The sequence below is a fragment of the Lolium perenne genome, chromosome 4, assembly GCF_019359855.2.
Source record: "Lolium perenne isolate Kyuss_39 chromosome 4, Kyuss_2.0, whole genome shotgun sequence".
Taxonomy (NCBI): Eukaryota; Viridiplantae; Streptophyta; class Magnoliopsida; order Poales; family Poaceae; genus Lolium; species Lolium perenne.
In genome coordinates this window covers 145,452,261-145,467,664 of record NC_067247.2, presented here as the reverse complement: position 1 = coordinate 145,467,664, position 15,404 = coordinate 145,452,261, and positions in this window count along the sequence as shown.

The following is a 15,404-nucleotide window of genomic DNA, read 5'->3' as shown; positions in this document are numbered from 1 at the left end:
AGTCTTAGTCTTAATTTCTTTGTTTAATCTACTATCTATACTTTTATCATTTTTGAATCAACTATTTTAAACTATATTATAAGTATACTGTATTTTTTATTTAATGGCTTGTGGTTCCATAGACCCCCAAGAATAAAACGTTTTTGTGAGTGGAACACAAGGACGAATGAGATTAATAAATACATGTTCAAGATTAGAGGTAGGATGATTGAGATTAAGCCATACCACAATACGCTTCCAGGAGTTTGCACTATTGTAAGATTTGAGGGTCTACGGAACACAAGGTCTATTTCTCGAGTGGTTGGCAACAAAACCACCGTGTATTTTCATACATGGGCTGCACGGTGCGAAAAACACATGGCATGACGTCATCTTAAAAGGCAACGGTGCGATGCACTTAGGATATGCGGATCACCGGGGCTCGGGCTGACTTCCGAGTTTTTGAGGGCGGACGAATAGCGCCCGGGCTGGTGTGATCCTGATATGGGAATACGTATTGTGAGGCGCAGAGTGAAGATATGATCATTAAATTCTGTACGTAACGGTGAGACACGTGACCGAGTACGAGGTACGTAGAGACGGATGGAGGTGTAGATGTTGGGCATCGGAATTAAATGCGGGAGCAGGTTCATGGACGGCCGTTTAGATCGGTGGAACAGGAACAGGAACACGAAGAGGTCCCGGACTATCCGGCTTATCTTGTGCCCGCGTCCCTGCTCCTTAGAGCATCTCCACTCGTTTGCCCTCCCCACGCCGAAATCTGGGGAAATTTACGTTCGGATTGGACGTAAATTTGGCGTGGGGAGGAGTAGTTTCCCAGCCGCGATCTTAGGCGAAGACGGCGATCTAAATTTGAAAAATGGAAACTTGACAAACTACGGCATAAAACGGTCGAATTTAGACTAAATTTAATGATATTTACTATATAGAGGGCGAAGTTCGTACATAGAGACCGAATTCGACTATATTTCGAATTCGGCTAGGGGAATACAACTGTAAATATGAAAACACGGCGCTCTACATGCCGAAATGGCGGTAGAACACCGTGTAGTCGCCGCCATCGTCGTCGGAGCTGTCGTCGTCGAACTGTGGCGGCGCCGAAGCCGCCTGGCTGCTGCCTTGGCCGGCGTCTCCCCACCGGCCGCTGGTGCGAGGCGGGGACGGCGATGGCTTGTACAGCTCGTCGTCGGAGGCTTCGAGGTCGATGACGGGGACGACGGCGCCGGATGGAGGAGTCGCAGGCCGCCGGAAGCGAGCGGCGTCCTAGAGGCCTGGTCGAGCGGCATGGCGTTGTCGGCGGGTACGAGGTCCTGGAGGGACCTCACGATGACGGCTTCGAGGATGGCGGCGTCCTCGGCGCTTTCTTCCTCCTCGACCTTCACCTTCGCCGGTTTGCGCTTCCGCTCGCCGGAGGTGTCATGGTCGCGCTTGGGGCGGCGCCGTCCTTGTGCCGTCGATGGTTCGCGGATGACGATGCCGCCGCCGCGCGTGCGGTGGCTCGGCGGGGAAGCCGACTCCTTTTTCACCGGCGCCAAGGATGGCGCCGACCTGGAGATCAACCTCGCCGCCGAACCGGACGACGAGGAACTGGCAGCCATACGCCGTGGCTGCCAACTGTTTCCCCGTTGGCGGCTGTTCGATGCCCTCGATAGAGGGGGCATCGTGAGCCTCGGCGAGTTGCCGCCCTCGATGTGCTCGAGGACGTTGTGGAGCGTCCTATCCGGCGCGCTCCACCAACGCCGGCGACCCGCGGCGTTGTTGCGCGGAGGCGGAGGTGGCGGGCCGTCGTAGGACGCCAGTTCGCGCTCCCACCGCCGGAGAAGGAACGAATTCCACCGAGTGTAGTTCTCGGGGTGGTGGCGCGGGTCGGCGCGTTCTTCCTCCGTCATCCCCATCCGCGCCTCCTCGATGGCGACATCGAGGGCGTGGCCCTGGGGCGGCGGCGGGATTGGCACGCCACCAGCGCTTAGCCACCACCCGCCGCCGGGGGGCCTCGTGTCCGGCGGGCAGGGGTACCCCTCCCACGTGTGGAGAGATCGGCGGGGGAACCCGTTGTTGGATGCGCCGTCGTCGTCGTAGAACGCCATCGTTGGAGGTGGAGGTGGAGGGTGAGTGGAGGGAGAATGGAGGAAGATTGGAGCAGGGGCGTCGCGGCGAGCGGAGTGGCTTTAAATAGGCGCGGCGGGCGCGGCGGGCGCCGGTGATTAATACCGCGTGGAAGACGATGCGTGCGCGGAAGACGATGCGATGGCATTAACTCGCCGCGTGGAAGCTACGCGGCCGGCGAATGCTGACCGGCGGCAGGCTTTTACAGCGCGCGGAAGACGATGCGATGAGGACGACGATCGGTGTCTCTCGCCGACAAGTTGGGGCCACCAGACGCGCGGGAAGTTTCCTCGCCGTTTCGCGTGCTTTTGTTTCGTCCGGAGTCCCCGAGAGCTCCCCGGGGGGCCGGGGATGGCGTGGGATCGCCGGATGAATTTAGGCCCAAATCCGGACGAAATAGAGGAACCGGGGGCGCGACTGGGCCGAATTTCGCCGTCCGGATGGAAAAAAACGTCGTTCGGGGGCCTCGTCGGGGAGACGAGTGGAGATGCTCTTAGGGCATCTACAACGGGCGACTTTGAGCGACCATTTACATCCGCCTGATCGAAAATGCATCTAGATCTTGTTCCAGCGGACGACGTAAAGTGACTGGCTCGTTCGCAGCTACGCTTATTTGTTTCAAATATGCGTTAGGTTTGCGTCTTCGCGGATGTTGCGCAGTCGCGGAAAGTGTCCGCGGTGGTTGCATCGGGCTCGGTCGGCAGTGACTAGGTAACCATAATATTTGTTCATTACTATTGATTGATCAAAAGGACTATCTTTACAGAGATGGTTAGTCGAGTTAACCTAAAACTACAACGGTCGTACCTACTCGCCGTCGCGCGGCCTACCACGGCATGGGTTACTCGCAGTCGCGCGGCCTACTATTGGCCGCCGGAGGGGCCAACGCCGTCGTCTAAGCGGGAGCGCTTGACACACTCCGTGCGCCGCGCACGCTGGTGATCGGACATCTCGTCCTGCCGCCTGCGGCATTCGAGGGTCTCGGCCAGAGAAGAGTCCCACACGACTTTCCTGTCCATAGAGTTGGCCGCCTCCGCCGAAGCTGCCTCCGTCGCCGCCGCCTCCGCCTGGGCCGCCTCCGCGTCCGCCACCGCCAACGCTGCTAGCTAGGCATGGAAGTGGGCCCTGTCCCTAGCCGCCTCCGCCACCGCTTCGTCTCTGGCGGCGATGGCGCCCTCCATCTCCCGGTTCTCCTACTTGACCGGCGCGGGAGAAGGGCCCCTCCGCTGGAGCGAATCCAGATCGGAGCACATGTACCCCCAAGCCATGGCGACCGCATAGCTGTGGGCTTCCTCCTCCGCTGCCCAAGCCTGACGGTGCTGGGCGTCCCCAGCTAGGGTCTCGAAGGACGCGACCAGAATGTGCTAGTCGCCGGCGCACTCGAAGCGGCAGGGTACGTCGACGTCGTCGTCAGCGATGTCGTGGATGATGGCGTCCGCGGGTGGGGCCTCCGGAGGGGCCACCATGCCGCCCGCGCCTTCGCGAGTGCCGCACTGGCGTCGGCGATTTCCGCCCTGACCTCCGCGAGGCGCTAATGCGCTTGCGCGTGCTCTGCCATCTCCGCAACCTCCGCCTCCGTCGCCTCCAGGCCCAGCTGGTCGGCCTGAAAAGCGTCAGCGACTAGCTGCTCGTCCTCCGGGTGGGCTTGGCGGCACATGTGAACAACCTGATCCCAGCTAAGGTTGTGCTCGAACATGGATGGATGATAGGGTTTAGCTTGAGGTGTGCCCGTCACCCCCACCGGTGTCCACCATATATAGCCACGGCGGGGCGGGAAACGGCGTTGGCATGCAGGTCGTTTCCCGTGCGCAAAACGCCAGCGAAACTTGCCAATGTATTGGGCAAGCGCGGGAACGACCGTCGTCGTGCGGGAACCGGTAATCGCCGACGGAAGGCCTCGACGGGATGTTAAACCGCCATTGAATGACCTTGACGATGTCTCCGCTAAAAAAAATGCGTCTGTACCGCTGGAGATACCCCCGACGCAAACGGTCGCCCTGGGCCGCATTGCGTCCTCGGGCCGACGCAAATGGACACAACCGGACATTTCGGACGTCCGAAATGCGTAGGCCCATTGGACCGTTTGCATCCGCCCGGCCTAAAATGCGTCTAGCACCACCTCCAACTGGGCGACGCATAGTGACCGGGCCGTCCGCAGAGACGCAAACCCGACACATATTTGCGCCTGGAATGCGTCGCGGCGGACGCTGCACGGACGCCCCAAGTGACCGCTCGCTTGTCCACCGGGCCCGCCTGGCAGCGAACCTGTATCAAGGGCATCGCTTCCGCGTCTGCGCCGCATCGTTCGCCATCAATGTCGCGGCTGCCTCTTCTTCGCGCACACTGGCGGGCGGCGGCTGGGCTTCTGCGCCGCCTTCAATGGCATCGTTACCCGCGCGAGGCCGGCCTTAAAAGTCGACCGACACAGTTCCTACCATCACCCACACCTCCACTCCCAACTCCACCGCCGCGCGCCGTCGCAGCACCATGGGGAAGAAGAAGAACAACAACTTCGAGGCGTCCGCCAGCGGCACCAAGAAGGGGGAGCGGACGCAGAGGGTGCCGCTGCCCGTCACCGTGGGGAGGCTGATGCACGCGAAATGGACGACGTGCGACACCTGGGGGGACATGCACATGGCTGGCGGGTGGCGGCTCAGCTACTGCGGGGTTCCCATCCCTCCCGTGCCTGCGCGCGAGCCAGATAGGAGCGCGGAGATCCGGCGAAGGAGGTGGTACATGCCGTCGGACCTCCGCGCCGATCCCACCTACGCAATCGACTCCGACAGCTGGCGCACCTGGATCGAGTCTGTGAAGGATCGGAGGAGGAGGGCGGGGTTCATGGGCGATAGGGACTTCCCCTTCGACGACAGGCGCCGATGCCTGCGCAAGACGACCATGACGATATCGACAGCGACGACGACAAGGACTACAACAAGGCGCTGGCGTACCAAAACGAGGAGGCCAAGGACGACAGCGACGACTACATCGTGTGCATTTTCCAGGAATGGCAGTTGGCCATGGCGGAGGGCCGGGAGTTTGAGTAGCCGGACAACATGATGGACGACGAGATCGCGAGGCTCGGCCTCCTCGTCTCCCAGGTGGACCGCCGAGCCTCTCGGAGGAAGAAGCCCTGCGACTAGCGCTATAGGACTCGGCCACGCCACCGGTTCAGCCGCCGCCTCCACCTCCGCCCTACAACCCGTGGGGGCCTCCAGCTCCGGCCTGGGCTCCTCCACCTCCACCACAGGCCTGGGCTCCTCCACCGCCGCCACAGTCCTAGGCTCCTCCGCCTCCAGCACCGCCGGCGCGCCTGGCGTATGTTCTGCCGCATCCCAACTAGCCGTGGGTGGTTCCAGAGCTCGTCGTAATCAACAGCGACGAGGAGAACCAGTAGGCGCATGCGTTCTTAGGGTTTATTTTTCCTTTCTTTTACTATGTAAATTATGTTTTCATGTTATAAAGTAGAAATTCGAGAAATAAATGCGTCGTGGCGCCGAAGCCACCCCCGACGCAAACGGACGCGCTTTAGACCGACGCAAACGAACGCGCGTGGATATTTTCGGACACTGAAATGCGTCGCTCCGTTGGAGATGCCCTTATGTGGTGACTAGTAGACGGGTCGGGGTGGCAAGTGAAAAAATAACCTAGCATCTCCTCCTTCCAGCTGCCGCCGCATTTCCTATTCGTTCCAAACCAAACAGGAACAGGACAGGACCAGGATTCTAACGATTGCCACTTGCCAGTACATGAACACTGGATGCCAGCACACTAACGGGGGAGCATCAGTCCGTTTCCTATGATGAAAAGTGGTTGGCAACAAAACCACCGTGTATTTTCATACATGGGCTGCACGGTGCGAAAAACACATGGCATGACGTCATCTTAAAAGGCAACGGTGCGATGCACTTAGGATATGCGGATCACCGGGGCTCGGGCTGACTTCCGAGTTTTCGCTATTTCTCTCTCTTCACTCTTATCATCATTTCTTCTTTTCAATCCCACACAACCAAATCGTCGGCCTCCTCTCTCAGTATCTCCAGTCTCTACATGTCGTGCTCTTGGTGTACGTTTAGTGCACATAAAGAACCTATTTGCCTGTTTTGGATGAGCTAGTTAGCATGCAATGTTCTCGCATTCATTTGATTACCAGTTTTGTACAACGTATCCGATAAACAGCCAATACCAACTCGGTATTCTGCGTGTAAAAAAATTAGCTGCATTATTCCCTCAGCGTATATATTGCACATGGTCAGTTCGATCGGGTCTAAGACCATCTCGGCAAAACAGTACGCGCTAAATTAACTGCCGAAATGCAGCGCGGGAGCGGGCGCGCGAACCTCCAGCGGACACACGAACGAGCCGCGCGAGCTAAATTTTTTTGCCCCGCGCGCGCTTTTGTGTCATCCAACCGCCAGAAAGTTTCACCCGCGTGTCGCTTCACCGCCGTCCACCTCGCTCCGCGTCGTTCCCGCTGCGCTCCATGTCGCTCGCGCCGCCGCTCCGCCTCTACGCCGACGAGATGCCGCCCCTCGAGCTCCGGCTACCGCGCGCGGCCGAACGACACTTTCTACGCCGAGATCCGCAGCAGCGACGTGCGCATCGGGCTCGGGACGTTCGAGACGGCGCACGAGGCGGCGCTCGTATGACGCGATCTCCTGGTGCCTCGGCCGCTCCCGTCGCTCGATGAACTTCGACGACGTCTGGACGCCGCAGCAGGCGGAAGCCCTCGCGCCGCCGCCGCCGCCCGTCACGCGCGAGGCGAAGCAGCGCCAACGCGAGCTTGAGCAGCAACTCCTCATCGCAGAGCGCGACGAGCGCATGCGCCTCGAGTGGGCGCGCCAGTTCCCGGAGGACGTCGCCACGATGGAGGCCTTCTACGATAAGAAGGAAGAGGAGAAGGCGATGCTTAAGGCGGCGAAGAAGGCGGACCGGGAGGAAAGGAGGATGAAGGCGGCGGCAAGGAAGGAGAGGGAGGAGAAGGCCGCGAGGAAGGCGGATGAGAAGAAAAATGGCGCCGGCCCGTCAACGATCATCCTCGACCGGGAGGAAAGGAGGATGAAGGCGGCGGCAAGGAAGGAGAGGGAGGAGAAGGCCGCGAGGAAGGCGGATGAGAAGAAAAATGGCGCCGGCCCGTCAACGATCATCGTCGACTCCTCCTCCTCCTTCGAGTGGACATCGATTCCGGTGTCGTCAACAACACCGGGCTCCTCCTCCGACTTCGACTGGGATTCCGAGTAGTTTAGGCTAGTTTAAAAATAAATTTGGTTGTAGCGTTAAACTTTGCAATATTTCCAGTTTATTTTTAAGTTTTATTTAATCTATTTACGTATGAAAATGTGTGAAAATGCTGTTTTCCGCGTGGTTTTTTGGCGCGTCTGCAAATGGATTAATTCGGCGTTGTAATTTAGCGCTTCTATAGCTGTCGGCAGCGCGCTATGCGGATGTAAACACAAATTTACAGTGTTTCATTTTTAGTGCGCATATTGGACATACTGTAATGGTAATGTTTAGGCGAAAACATCCACGCCAGTGGCATATAATATGTGCATTATCAACTGGATGCGTTTTACCCTCAGCGGGATGTGTTTAATGTGGAGCCCACTTGTATTTTCTAATGAATTCGGCAGGCAGAAATCCCCAATTCCCCTACACAGGTCCTCTCGTCAATGGAGAAGCCTACACCGCTCCATCCCGCAGGCGTCGCTTCCTCTGTCCGTTCCCTGCTGGTTTGCTTCTTCATAATCTTGCGGCTTGATCTAATTCGCCAGGGCCGCCCCAATGATTCTACCGTCTCCCTGTTTTACAGATTTGCCGTCCTCCATGTTCACACGAGCCACCCGGTCGCCACCAACACCCCATCCTCCATCACACGAGCAGGTAGTCCTTCGATCCCTCCCTCTCACACGAACCGCTCCGTCCTTCGCGTGATACAGCTCTACAGACACCACGTCGAACAGACAGGAAATCCACATCACATTTACTCTATTTGCTCCGCCTCCTCAAAATCCTGCTCGCAGTCTCTCCCGAGCGAAAACCAGCGAGGGATAGTCCGGAGGGTGGCGGCGTGCGGGCGGACAGCGCGCCGGACCGGGCAAATGCGGGGAATCGCGGGCGGTGGCTGCAGTTTGGGAGGCGGCAGGGTGGAGCCGCGGAGAAGAAAACCTAATTCGATTAAGTACAGGACGGGATCACGGGAGACAACTTGCCGGTGGCACTTCCTGTAAATTCATTAGGAGTATAGGGGCAATAAAAAACGGATGACGACCGAGGGAGAAACTCGTTTTCTTTTATTATTAGGTATAGATATAGACTAGCATAAATACCCGTGCGTTGCTACGGATGATTTCTCTTAAATATAGATACCTGAGAGAAAACCGAACTTTTGCATGACCTAAACCAACAAAACAAAACCGACTCATCCACCCAAAGAAAACATGATTGAACTGTTTCTTTCGTTCTCAATAGCAACCCACAGGAGAACTGATGAAGTGCACAACCCCTTCCACCTGCACACACGTCCTGACATTCACCTTTCATCATTGAACGCCTATGTCTCTGTTCCTACTCTCTGGCCCTCGGCTCTACCCCCTTTTCCTGCTCGCCAACGACCGCCCTCCCCTCATCTTCCTCGAATACCCCTGGTGCGTCGGCTAGCTTAGGAGAGTGAGGTACCAAGGGAGACGAAGGGGAGCCGCAGTGTGTTGAGGACGACTAATTTTTACAAGCTCACCATGTCCGGACTTTTTTGTATTAGTATTCTTTTAAAATGAAAATAACCGGTTGATTAAGCACAAATATTAACCTTATACACAACAACAAATAATAACTGGCCGAGCTACACGTAGGCTGTTTTTTGAATCTATGAAAATTTCATTTTAGACATGTAAAAAAAATCGAAAAAATATCATGATATAGAGAATGTTGGAATCTATCAATAATTCAATATGTAAATTATCAGATTGAAATACATTGTATTTTGGACTCATCAAAAATAATAAATATTGATTTCATCATTGATGAATAGTAACGAACAGTACACTATAATCTAGATTTTATCATTTTGTGAGATTTTGTCATTTTTACTGAGGACAAAATACAATGTATTTCATTCTAAAAGTTTACACATTGATATATTCTAACATTCTCTACGTCTACGTATTCTTTTTTCAAAATATTCTAAAACTATAAAATCAAAAGTTTTAAAGTTTTTGAAAAAAAAAATCGGGTATGGAGGGAGTACTTGACTTATCTCCCATGCTATGATATTTTGCTGAGGAAGCCATAAGCCGCAGCGTGCCGTCCCAGATCTTATTGAGCTATTTTCCTATTTCACGGGATTTGAGGGCGGCGTTGTTTTGTGCCAAGCGGAACGTTGGACTGGAACTTGCAAACAGTGGGCTGGATTTGCTCTAGCCGGCAGGGTAGGCTCTGATTGCGGGGTGATCAATTGCTCGCAGAACTTTATCCCGTCGCTATTCCTCTAGGCCGCCACCTCAGCGAGCGCCTACTCTGGTCCGTCTCTTTCCGCTCCGACGTCTCGACTGTCCTCTAGCTCCGGTGTTTGACTGACAAGCCCGCTCTGTTCGCTATCTCGGCCCCCAAATCCGGGGCAAATCATAATTCTTTTCTCGCTGATTGTTCTTCTCAGAGGCAACTTGCCGATTCCAGAAAATCTAGATATATAAACCGGCCAAACTCCTTATAATTAAGCGAGGTGGGATTGTTGAACACAAAATAGGCAACTTATCATGTACATTTTGGACCGAACGGACTTCATCAAAACGAATTTGTCTAATTTTTAGTTAATTCTAGGAAGCTCACTCATGTGGCTTTCGGCCCATTCATGCCAGCTTGGTGCGGGCAAACGAACCACACCTTCATGAATCATGATCGAACCTAGCGACGAGCCAACCGAATCGTTTTTTCACTTACGCGGTGGCAGAGCATGTAAATTCCATTGAAACATAGGGGCAAGTCTAAAACGGACGAAAAAAGAGGAGAGAAACCTTGCTTCCTTTATTAGTAGAGATACTAGTAAGTATGCACGTGCACGCACGTCTCAACAAATACATATTACAATCAATAAATACTTATAAACTTCCCTAAAAAATTACTTAGAAACTATAAAATCGCTCAGAATATATTTAAAAAAATGTCATTTAATGTATTCATATACTCAGTTTGGCATCCCAGATATATTAACATCTGACCACACTTGTTATTCAGTAGTTAGAAAAAAGACTATTACACCAGCCACTACGTACATGTTGGTCCTTATCATGTTTGCCATCTTTCAACTCTCTTCCCTCTCATCCTGATCGATGCCACCCTTACTCCAACACTTGCATTCCCTCCCCATTGTCATGTTCAGCAAACCATTAGTCAAGCCCAATTTCTATCACATGATATGGCCACCTAGCTGCATAAATCTACCAAAGAAACAACTACATTATAACTAAGTTGCAAACTATATATTTACAACACAGTAGCTACATATTAGAGTGTTATGTTGTAGAGTATAAAGCTGTGACTTTTAAGACAGCTTATAAGTTCAAACTGCAACCACACAACCCTGTCATGGATAAAATAATCGTCACTAAAACCAGGCCGATTGCTGAATATGGTAGCTAACCCACAGTCGTAAAGTCAACCTAGTCGACTTGCTGGTGTACTATAAATGAACATAAAAAAAAATCTGTGGCTACCTAGTTCTTCCAATCAAAAAAGTGATGTGTCTATCTATAAATAGAGACATTTAGTTACTCAAATTACGAAAAATCTTCTCATGGAAATGTATAAGAAATATTGTTTAAAATTCCAAGTATGGAACACATCATATATATTTATTTCCAACATCAATGGTCATTAGTACCAGCCTATAATTCAACAAATGTTGACCCAATATAGAAATTTTTTCAGACATTTACCTCCGGCTAATATATCTGTAGAAACTGATCAATAAATCATTTTCTAGGAGGTAGTACAGATGTTTTTCAATGTATACAGATGTATTGTCTGGGCTAATATATATGTAGAAACTGATCAATAAATCATTTTCTCCAAGCAGATTATTAACTTGTTACTCCTGGTCATTTTGAGTTCTTTTCACCAAACACACACATGAAAACATTGGGAATAAATACACATTAGCACATGCTCAGAGTTCAGAGCTTGTAACATCATCTCGCCTCTCCCATTTGACTGTCTATCTAAGTAACAAAATTAGTTGCAGAAAAATTGTACGATTAAGAAACTTAGTTTCGTGGGGGGAATTTTCACCCCAGTTGGTGGACATCCAATTATATGTTCTAGGCAACAGTGGGTTCCTCAGGCCCAGTCAATCGCACAATGCATTATTACGCAAATGAAAATATATGATTAAGTGGAAGGAATTAAGAACACAAATTTACTCAGTACGGGAAATAATAAACTCACCAAGGACAGTAAATACAGTGATGTTCAATGGAGTAGATGCTGATGAAATATATGATTGAATGGAAGAAGAAATAAGCACTCATATTTATTCCTTGAAGGCCCCAGAAATAGTAAACACAATTTTTTTTGTTAGAATCAGGACGCAAAGCAATACATAATTTTATGATCATGAAACTACATGAAATGAAATTATTGTTTCACTAATCAGTGTGATGTTAACACACCACTTCAGATATTCCAGTTCGTTCAATGTCCCTAGGTAATTACATATTTTAGTGAACTACTTGATGGTTATTTGTATTTCTTCAGAGGACGTTTTCACGGTGCATGGGAACATGAAAAAAAATACTGTATGCTACAGTGATCGCAGTTTACGGGTACTTTTGATAAACAAATTCATAGTAAGAGATTAAGGTTAGATAAAATATGAACAATGTGCATCTCACGTGAATGAAAAGGAGCATAAGATTTAGCTTACTTGTGAGATGCCCTTCAATTGCAGCACTGCAAATTCTGAACTGCTCGACTGGATGTTTTGACTGAATCACTGAAGCACAGATATTTTCGCCTTCAGTCTGCTTTGACATTCACTCAATAACTCCTGAGCATGGGATAAATCCCACTTGCTGATCCTCCTTTTCTTATGGCTCTAACCGAATTGCGCTAAGAAGAAAGAGCAAGATAATTAGATAATCCTAAGAAAATCCTATTGGTAGAAGTGTGACGATGAAGATAATCCTTACGCCACACCGAAACTGATGCAGTTGAGCAGCCACTGCTGATCATGGCCTGGCCGGGGCTTAGACCGCTGAAGCCACCGCCACATGTGGTAGACCTCTCAAATACGAACAATCCAACCGAAAATAAGTTTACGCCCAAACTTCGACCAAACAAGTGACACCAAACAACTGATCAAGCACTGATACTCGTACTCCTGTATATATCGATCAAATAAAACAATTCATCAAGAACTGATTAAAATAATGGATATACCCTGATTGGCAGAGCATATTGCAGAGAATCGGTAAATATGCATCCTTCATTTCTGACACTGTCCTCGCTGAAAAATGGCATCCGAAATTTGACAGCATATTCTTAACAATCCACAGTATGCACATTGTTGTGCATCGGAGAAAGCTACAGCAGAGCACACTGTGATTGAGTGTATGGGTGCCGTATTAAGGTATGTTTGGGAGCATTGTAAAATTCTCCCTGTTAATCAAATACTCTTGTATGTTAAAGCACCAATAAAATGACTATACCTTACATTTCTAAATTGCTGTTTGGATACAAAGCAGTTCCCTGCCCTTGTACAATTTAGAATGAATATAGAAATAAAGATAGGATGAGATGGACTTTAGAATTCTACATAAGTATATAATCTGGTGTTTCTACACTGATCTTAACACACGAAAATTCAGAAAACAATAATACTAAATGCACACGTGGTACATAAACTGGTAGAATATCAGAGAACGTCTGCTATTAAATAGAAGAGGACGTACACATGGTCTGCAACCCATTCACACATCTGATGCAGAAATCATCCCTAGCTGGAGGAGGATCGAGGTGGAGAAGAGGATGGGGATCGGGGAAGTGGCGAGGGTAAGCCGACAGAAGCAGCAGTGCTGCTGACCGGCGTCACCTTCCCTGCGTATTTGGCTGGATTAGCCTTCCTCCTGTACGGTGGCTGTTCAGCAGAGGCCGACGGCATCCTCAAGTGATTAGTCAGCGGCGGCGGGGAAGTCAGGAACTGCGGGTAGAGCGTCTCACCTTCTCGTGTCCCCTCTACTCCTTCCGTCGTAGCCACCTGAGGCCGATAATTTATTTCGCGTCGTGCGAACATAGGAGGCGGCGGCGTGCGGCTAGGGTTTGGGGCCTGGAGATGTGTCGGTGTCGGAAACTGGCAATGGTGTGGGAGAGATGGAAATTTGGGAAGTAGAGATCACAGTAGTGGAGATGCGATGGCGGCGATCACGCGCGTGCGGGCGGTGGTCGATAGGAGCGTGATTTTCGCGGGGGTGAGGGGAGAACAAATGAATATGAATCATTCGATTGATACATATGAACGGTGGAGATTTGATTTTCCTACGGCACTTCGTGCCTTTATAAGTAGTAGAGATAGATAAAGGTACAATCACTTTTTCCACCACTTTTCACTTTTCCACCCTCTCTCTCTTGTCCTTCTTGATAGTACACCTTGTACCCTAAAGTGCACCAATGAAGTGACCCAACATTACCATGATCACCATGCCCAAGCATACCAACATCTTTGCATGTGCCACATACACTTTTGACTTTAATCAAATGTGCACACCCTAGCCCTCTCCAACCATGCCCACCTTGTCAAATAGACTCACCTCACCCCACTCAAGCTTGCAGCACTCATAAACCAAAAAAATAATGCATAGAGAATCCATGCCAAGCCATGCCATTGAAATAGACATCACCATGCCAACCCATGTCATCCTCCCTCTCTTGTCCTTCTAACCTTGTCAAGTGGACTCCCCTCACATCACCAAGCACAACCATACCAGAGTTGACCTCAGGAGAAGCCTTGAACCCTCAATGCCACACCATGCCATCCATTTGAGCACCACCATGTCCTCACCTGCCCCTAGCCCTCTCCCCTCTCTCTGACCATGTCATCTAGCCTCCCCTACCACTTCTAAGCATGCTAGACACCATCCCAAGTCAAAAGGAACCCGACAATACCCTGGACGCGACATGATCACCACGACCAGGCGCGCCAGAGCGTGCACTGGCACGTCCCTGGACGCGCCAGTACACAGCCGAGCCTCGTCCCTGTCGTCCTCCCCCCTCTCTCCTTGCGCACGCGTGCTCACCTCGACGCCAGCTACCTCCTAGACACCCTCCCCTGCCCCCGATCGCACTGTCGCCGTCGACATCATCACCGTTCTCCGCCACGGCACTGCCCGCTCCCATCACTCACTTGCACGCCCTCGTCCTCCATTCGCTGCCCAGAGACGCTCCCCAGGACCGCCATGATGCCAGGAAGCCCACGCCCACCTCGCCTTGCCCCTTCGCTGCTCCAAACGTCGCCGCCATGATCGACCGCATGCGCACCCCCGCAGCACCCCTCCACCCTATAAATACCGGCACTCCCTGGACGATTTCTTCACACCTCTCCACTCCCCTCTCTCTTCTCAACCTCCTCGTCCACTCGCCGCTCCACATTAGCCACCAGAGCCGCTCAATTGCATGCCGGAGCCCGCGGAACCGCCGCAGGCGGAGTCGTCGATTGCCGCCGCCCCAGGACCAGCCGCTTGTACCAGGAGCTTCCTCGTCCTCGACAACCTCCTCCTGCACCCCGCCGACCATCATCGGAGCGCCGGTGAGCTCTCCCACCCACACCGTCGCCGCCAGTAAGCTCCCCTCTCGCCGGAGACGACGACGCCTCGCGTCCATTCGATCCCACTCTAATCCAACGATCCACATCAAAACATACCGTTTCGGGTTTTAAGACAGGCTGACAGCTGGGGCCCTCACTGTCAGGCAGCCCACGGCGCACCTGCGCTTAGTTGGGCTGGCCCATCCCCTTTATCCCCTTCTGGCCCGTTAAATTTTCCCGCCTAGCCCATCTAATTCAAATTCGTTTAATCCAATTCAAATTCAAATCAACGCTGGTGCTTTGTTAGAAATTAAATAACCTCAAATCCACTAACCCAAATTTGATGAAATTTATATATTTGGAAAGCTTGTGAAATTATCTATCAAACCCCACTGGTCTCAACCGTAGATTCTTTATATAATTTATGTGATAAAAATAACAAGGCAGTAGGTTTTCAAACTTAAAATAATTATTAAAAATCAACCATGATGAATTTTGAAGTGATTCAAAT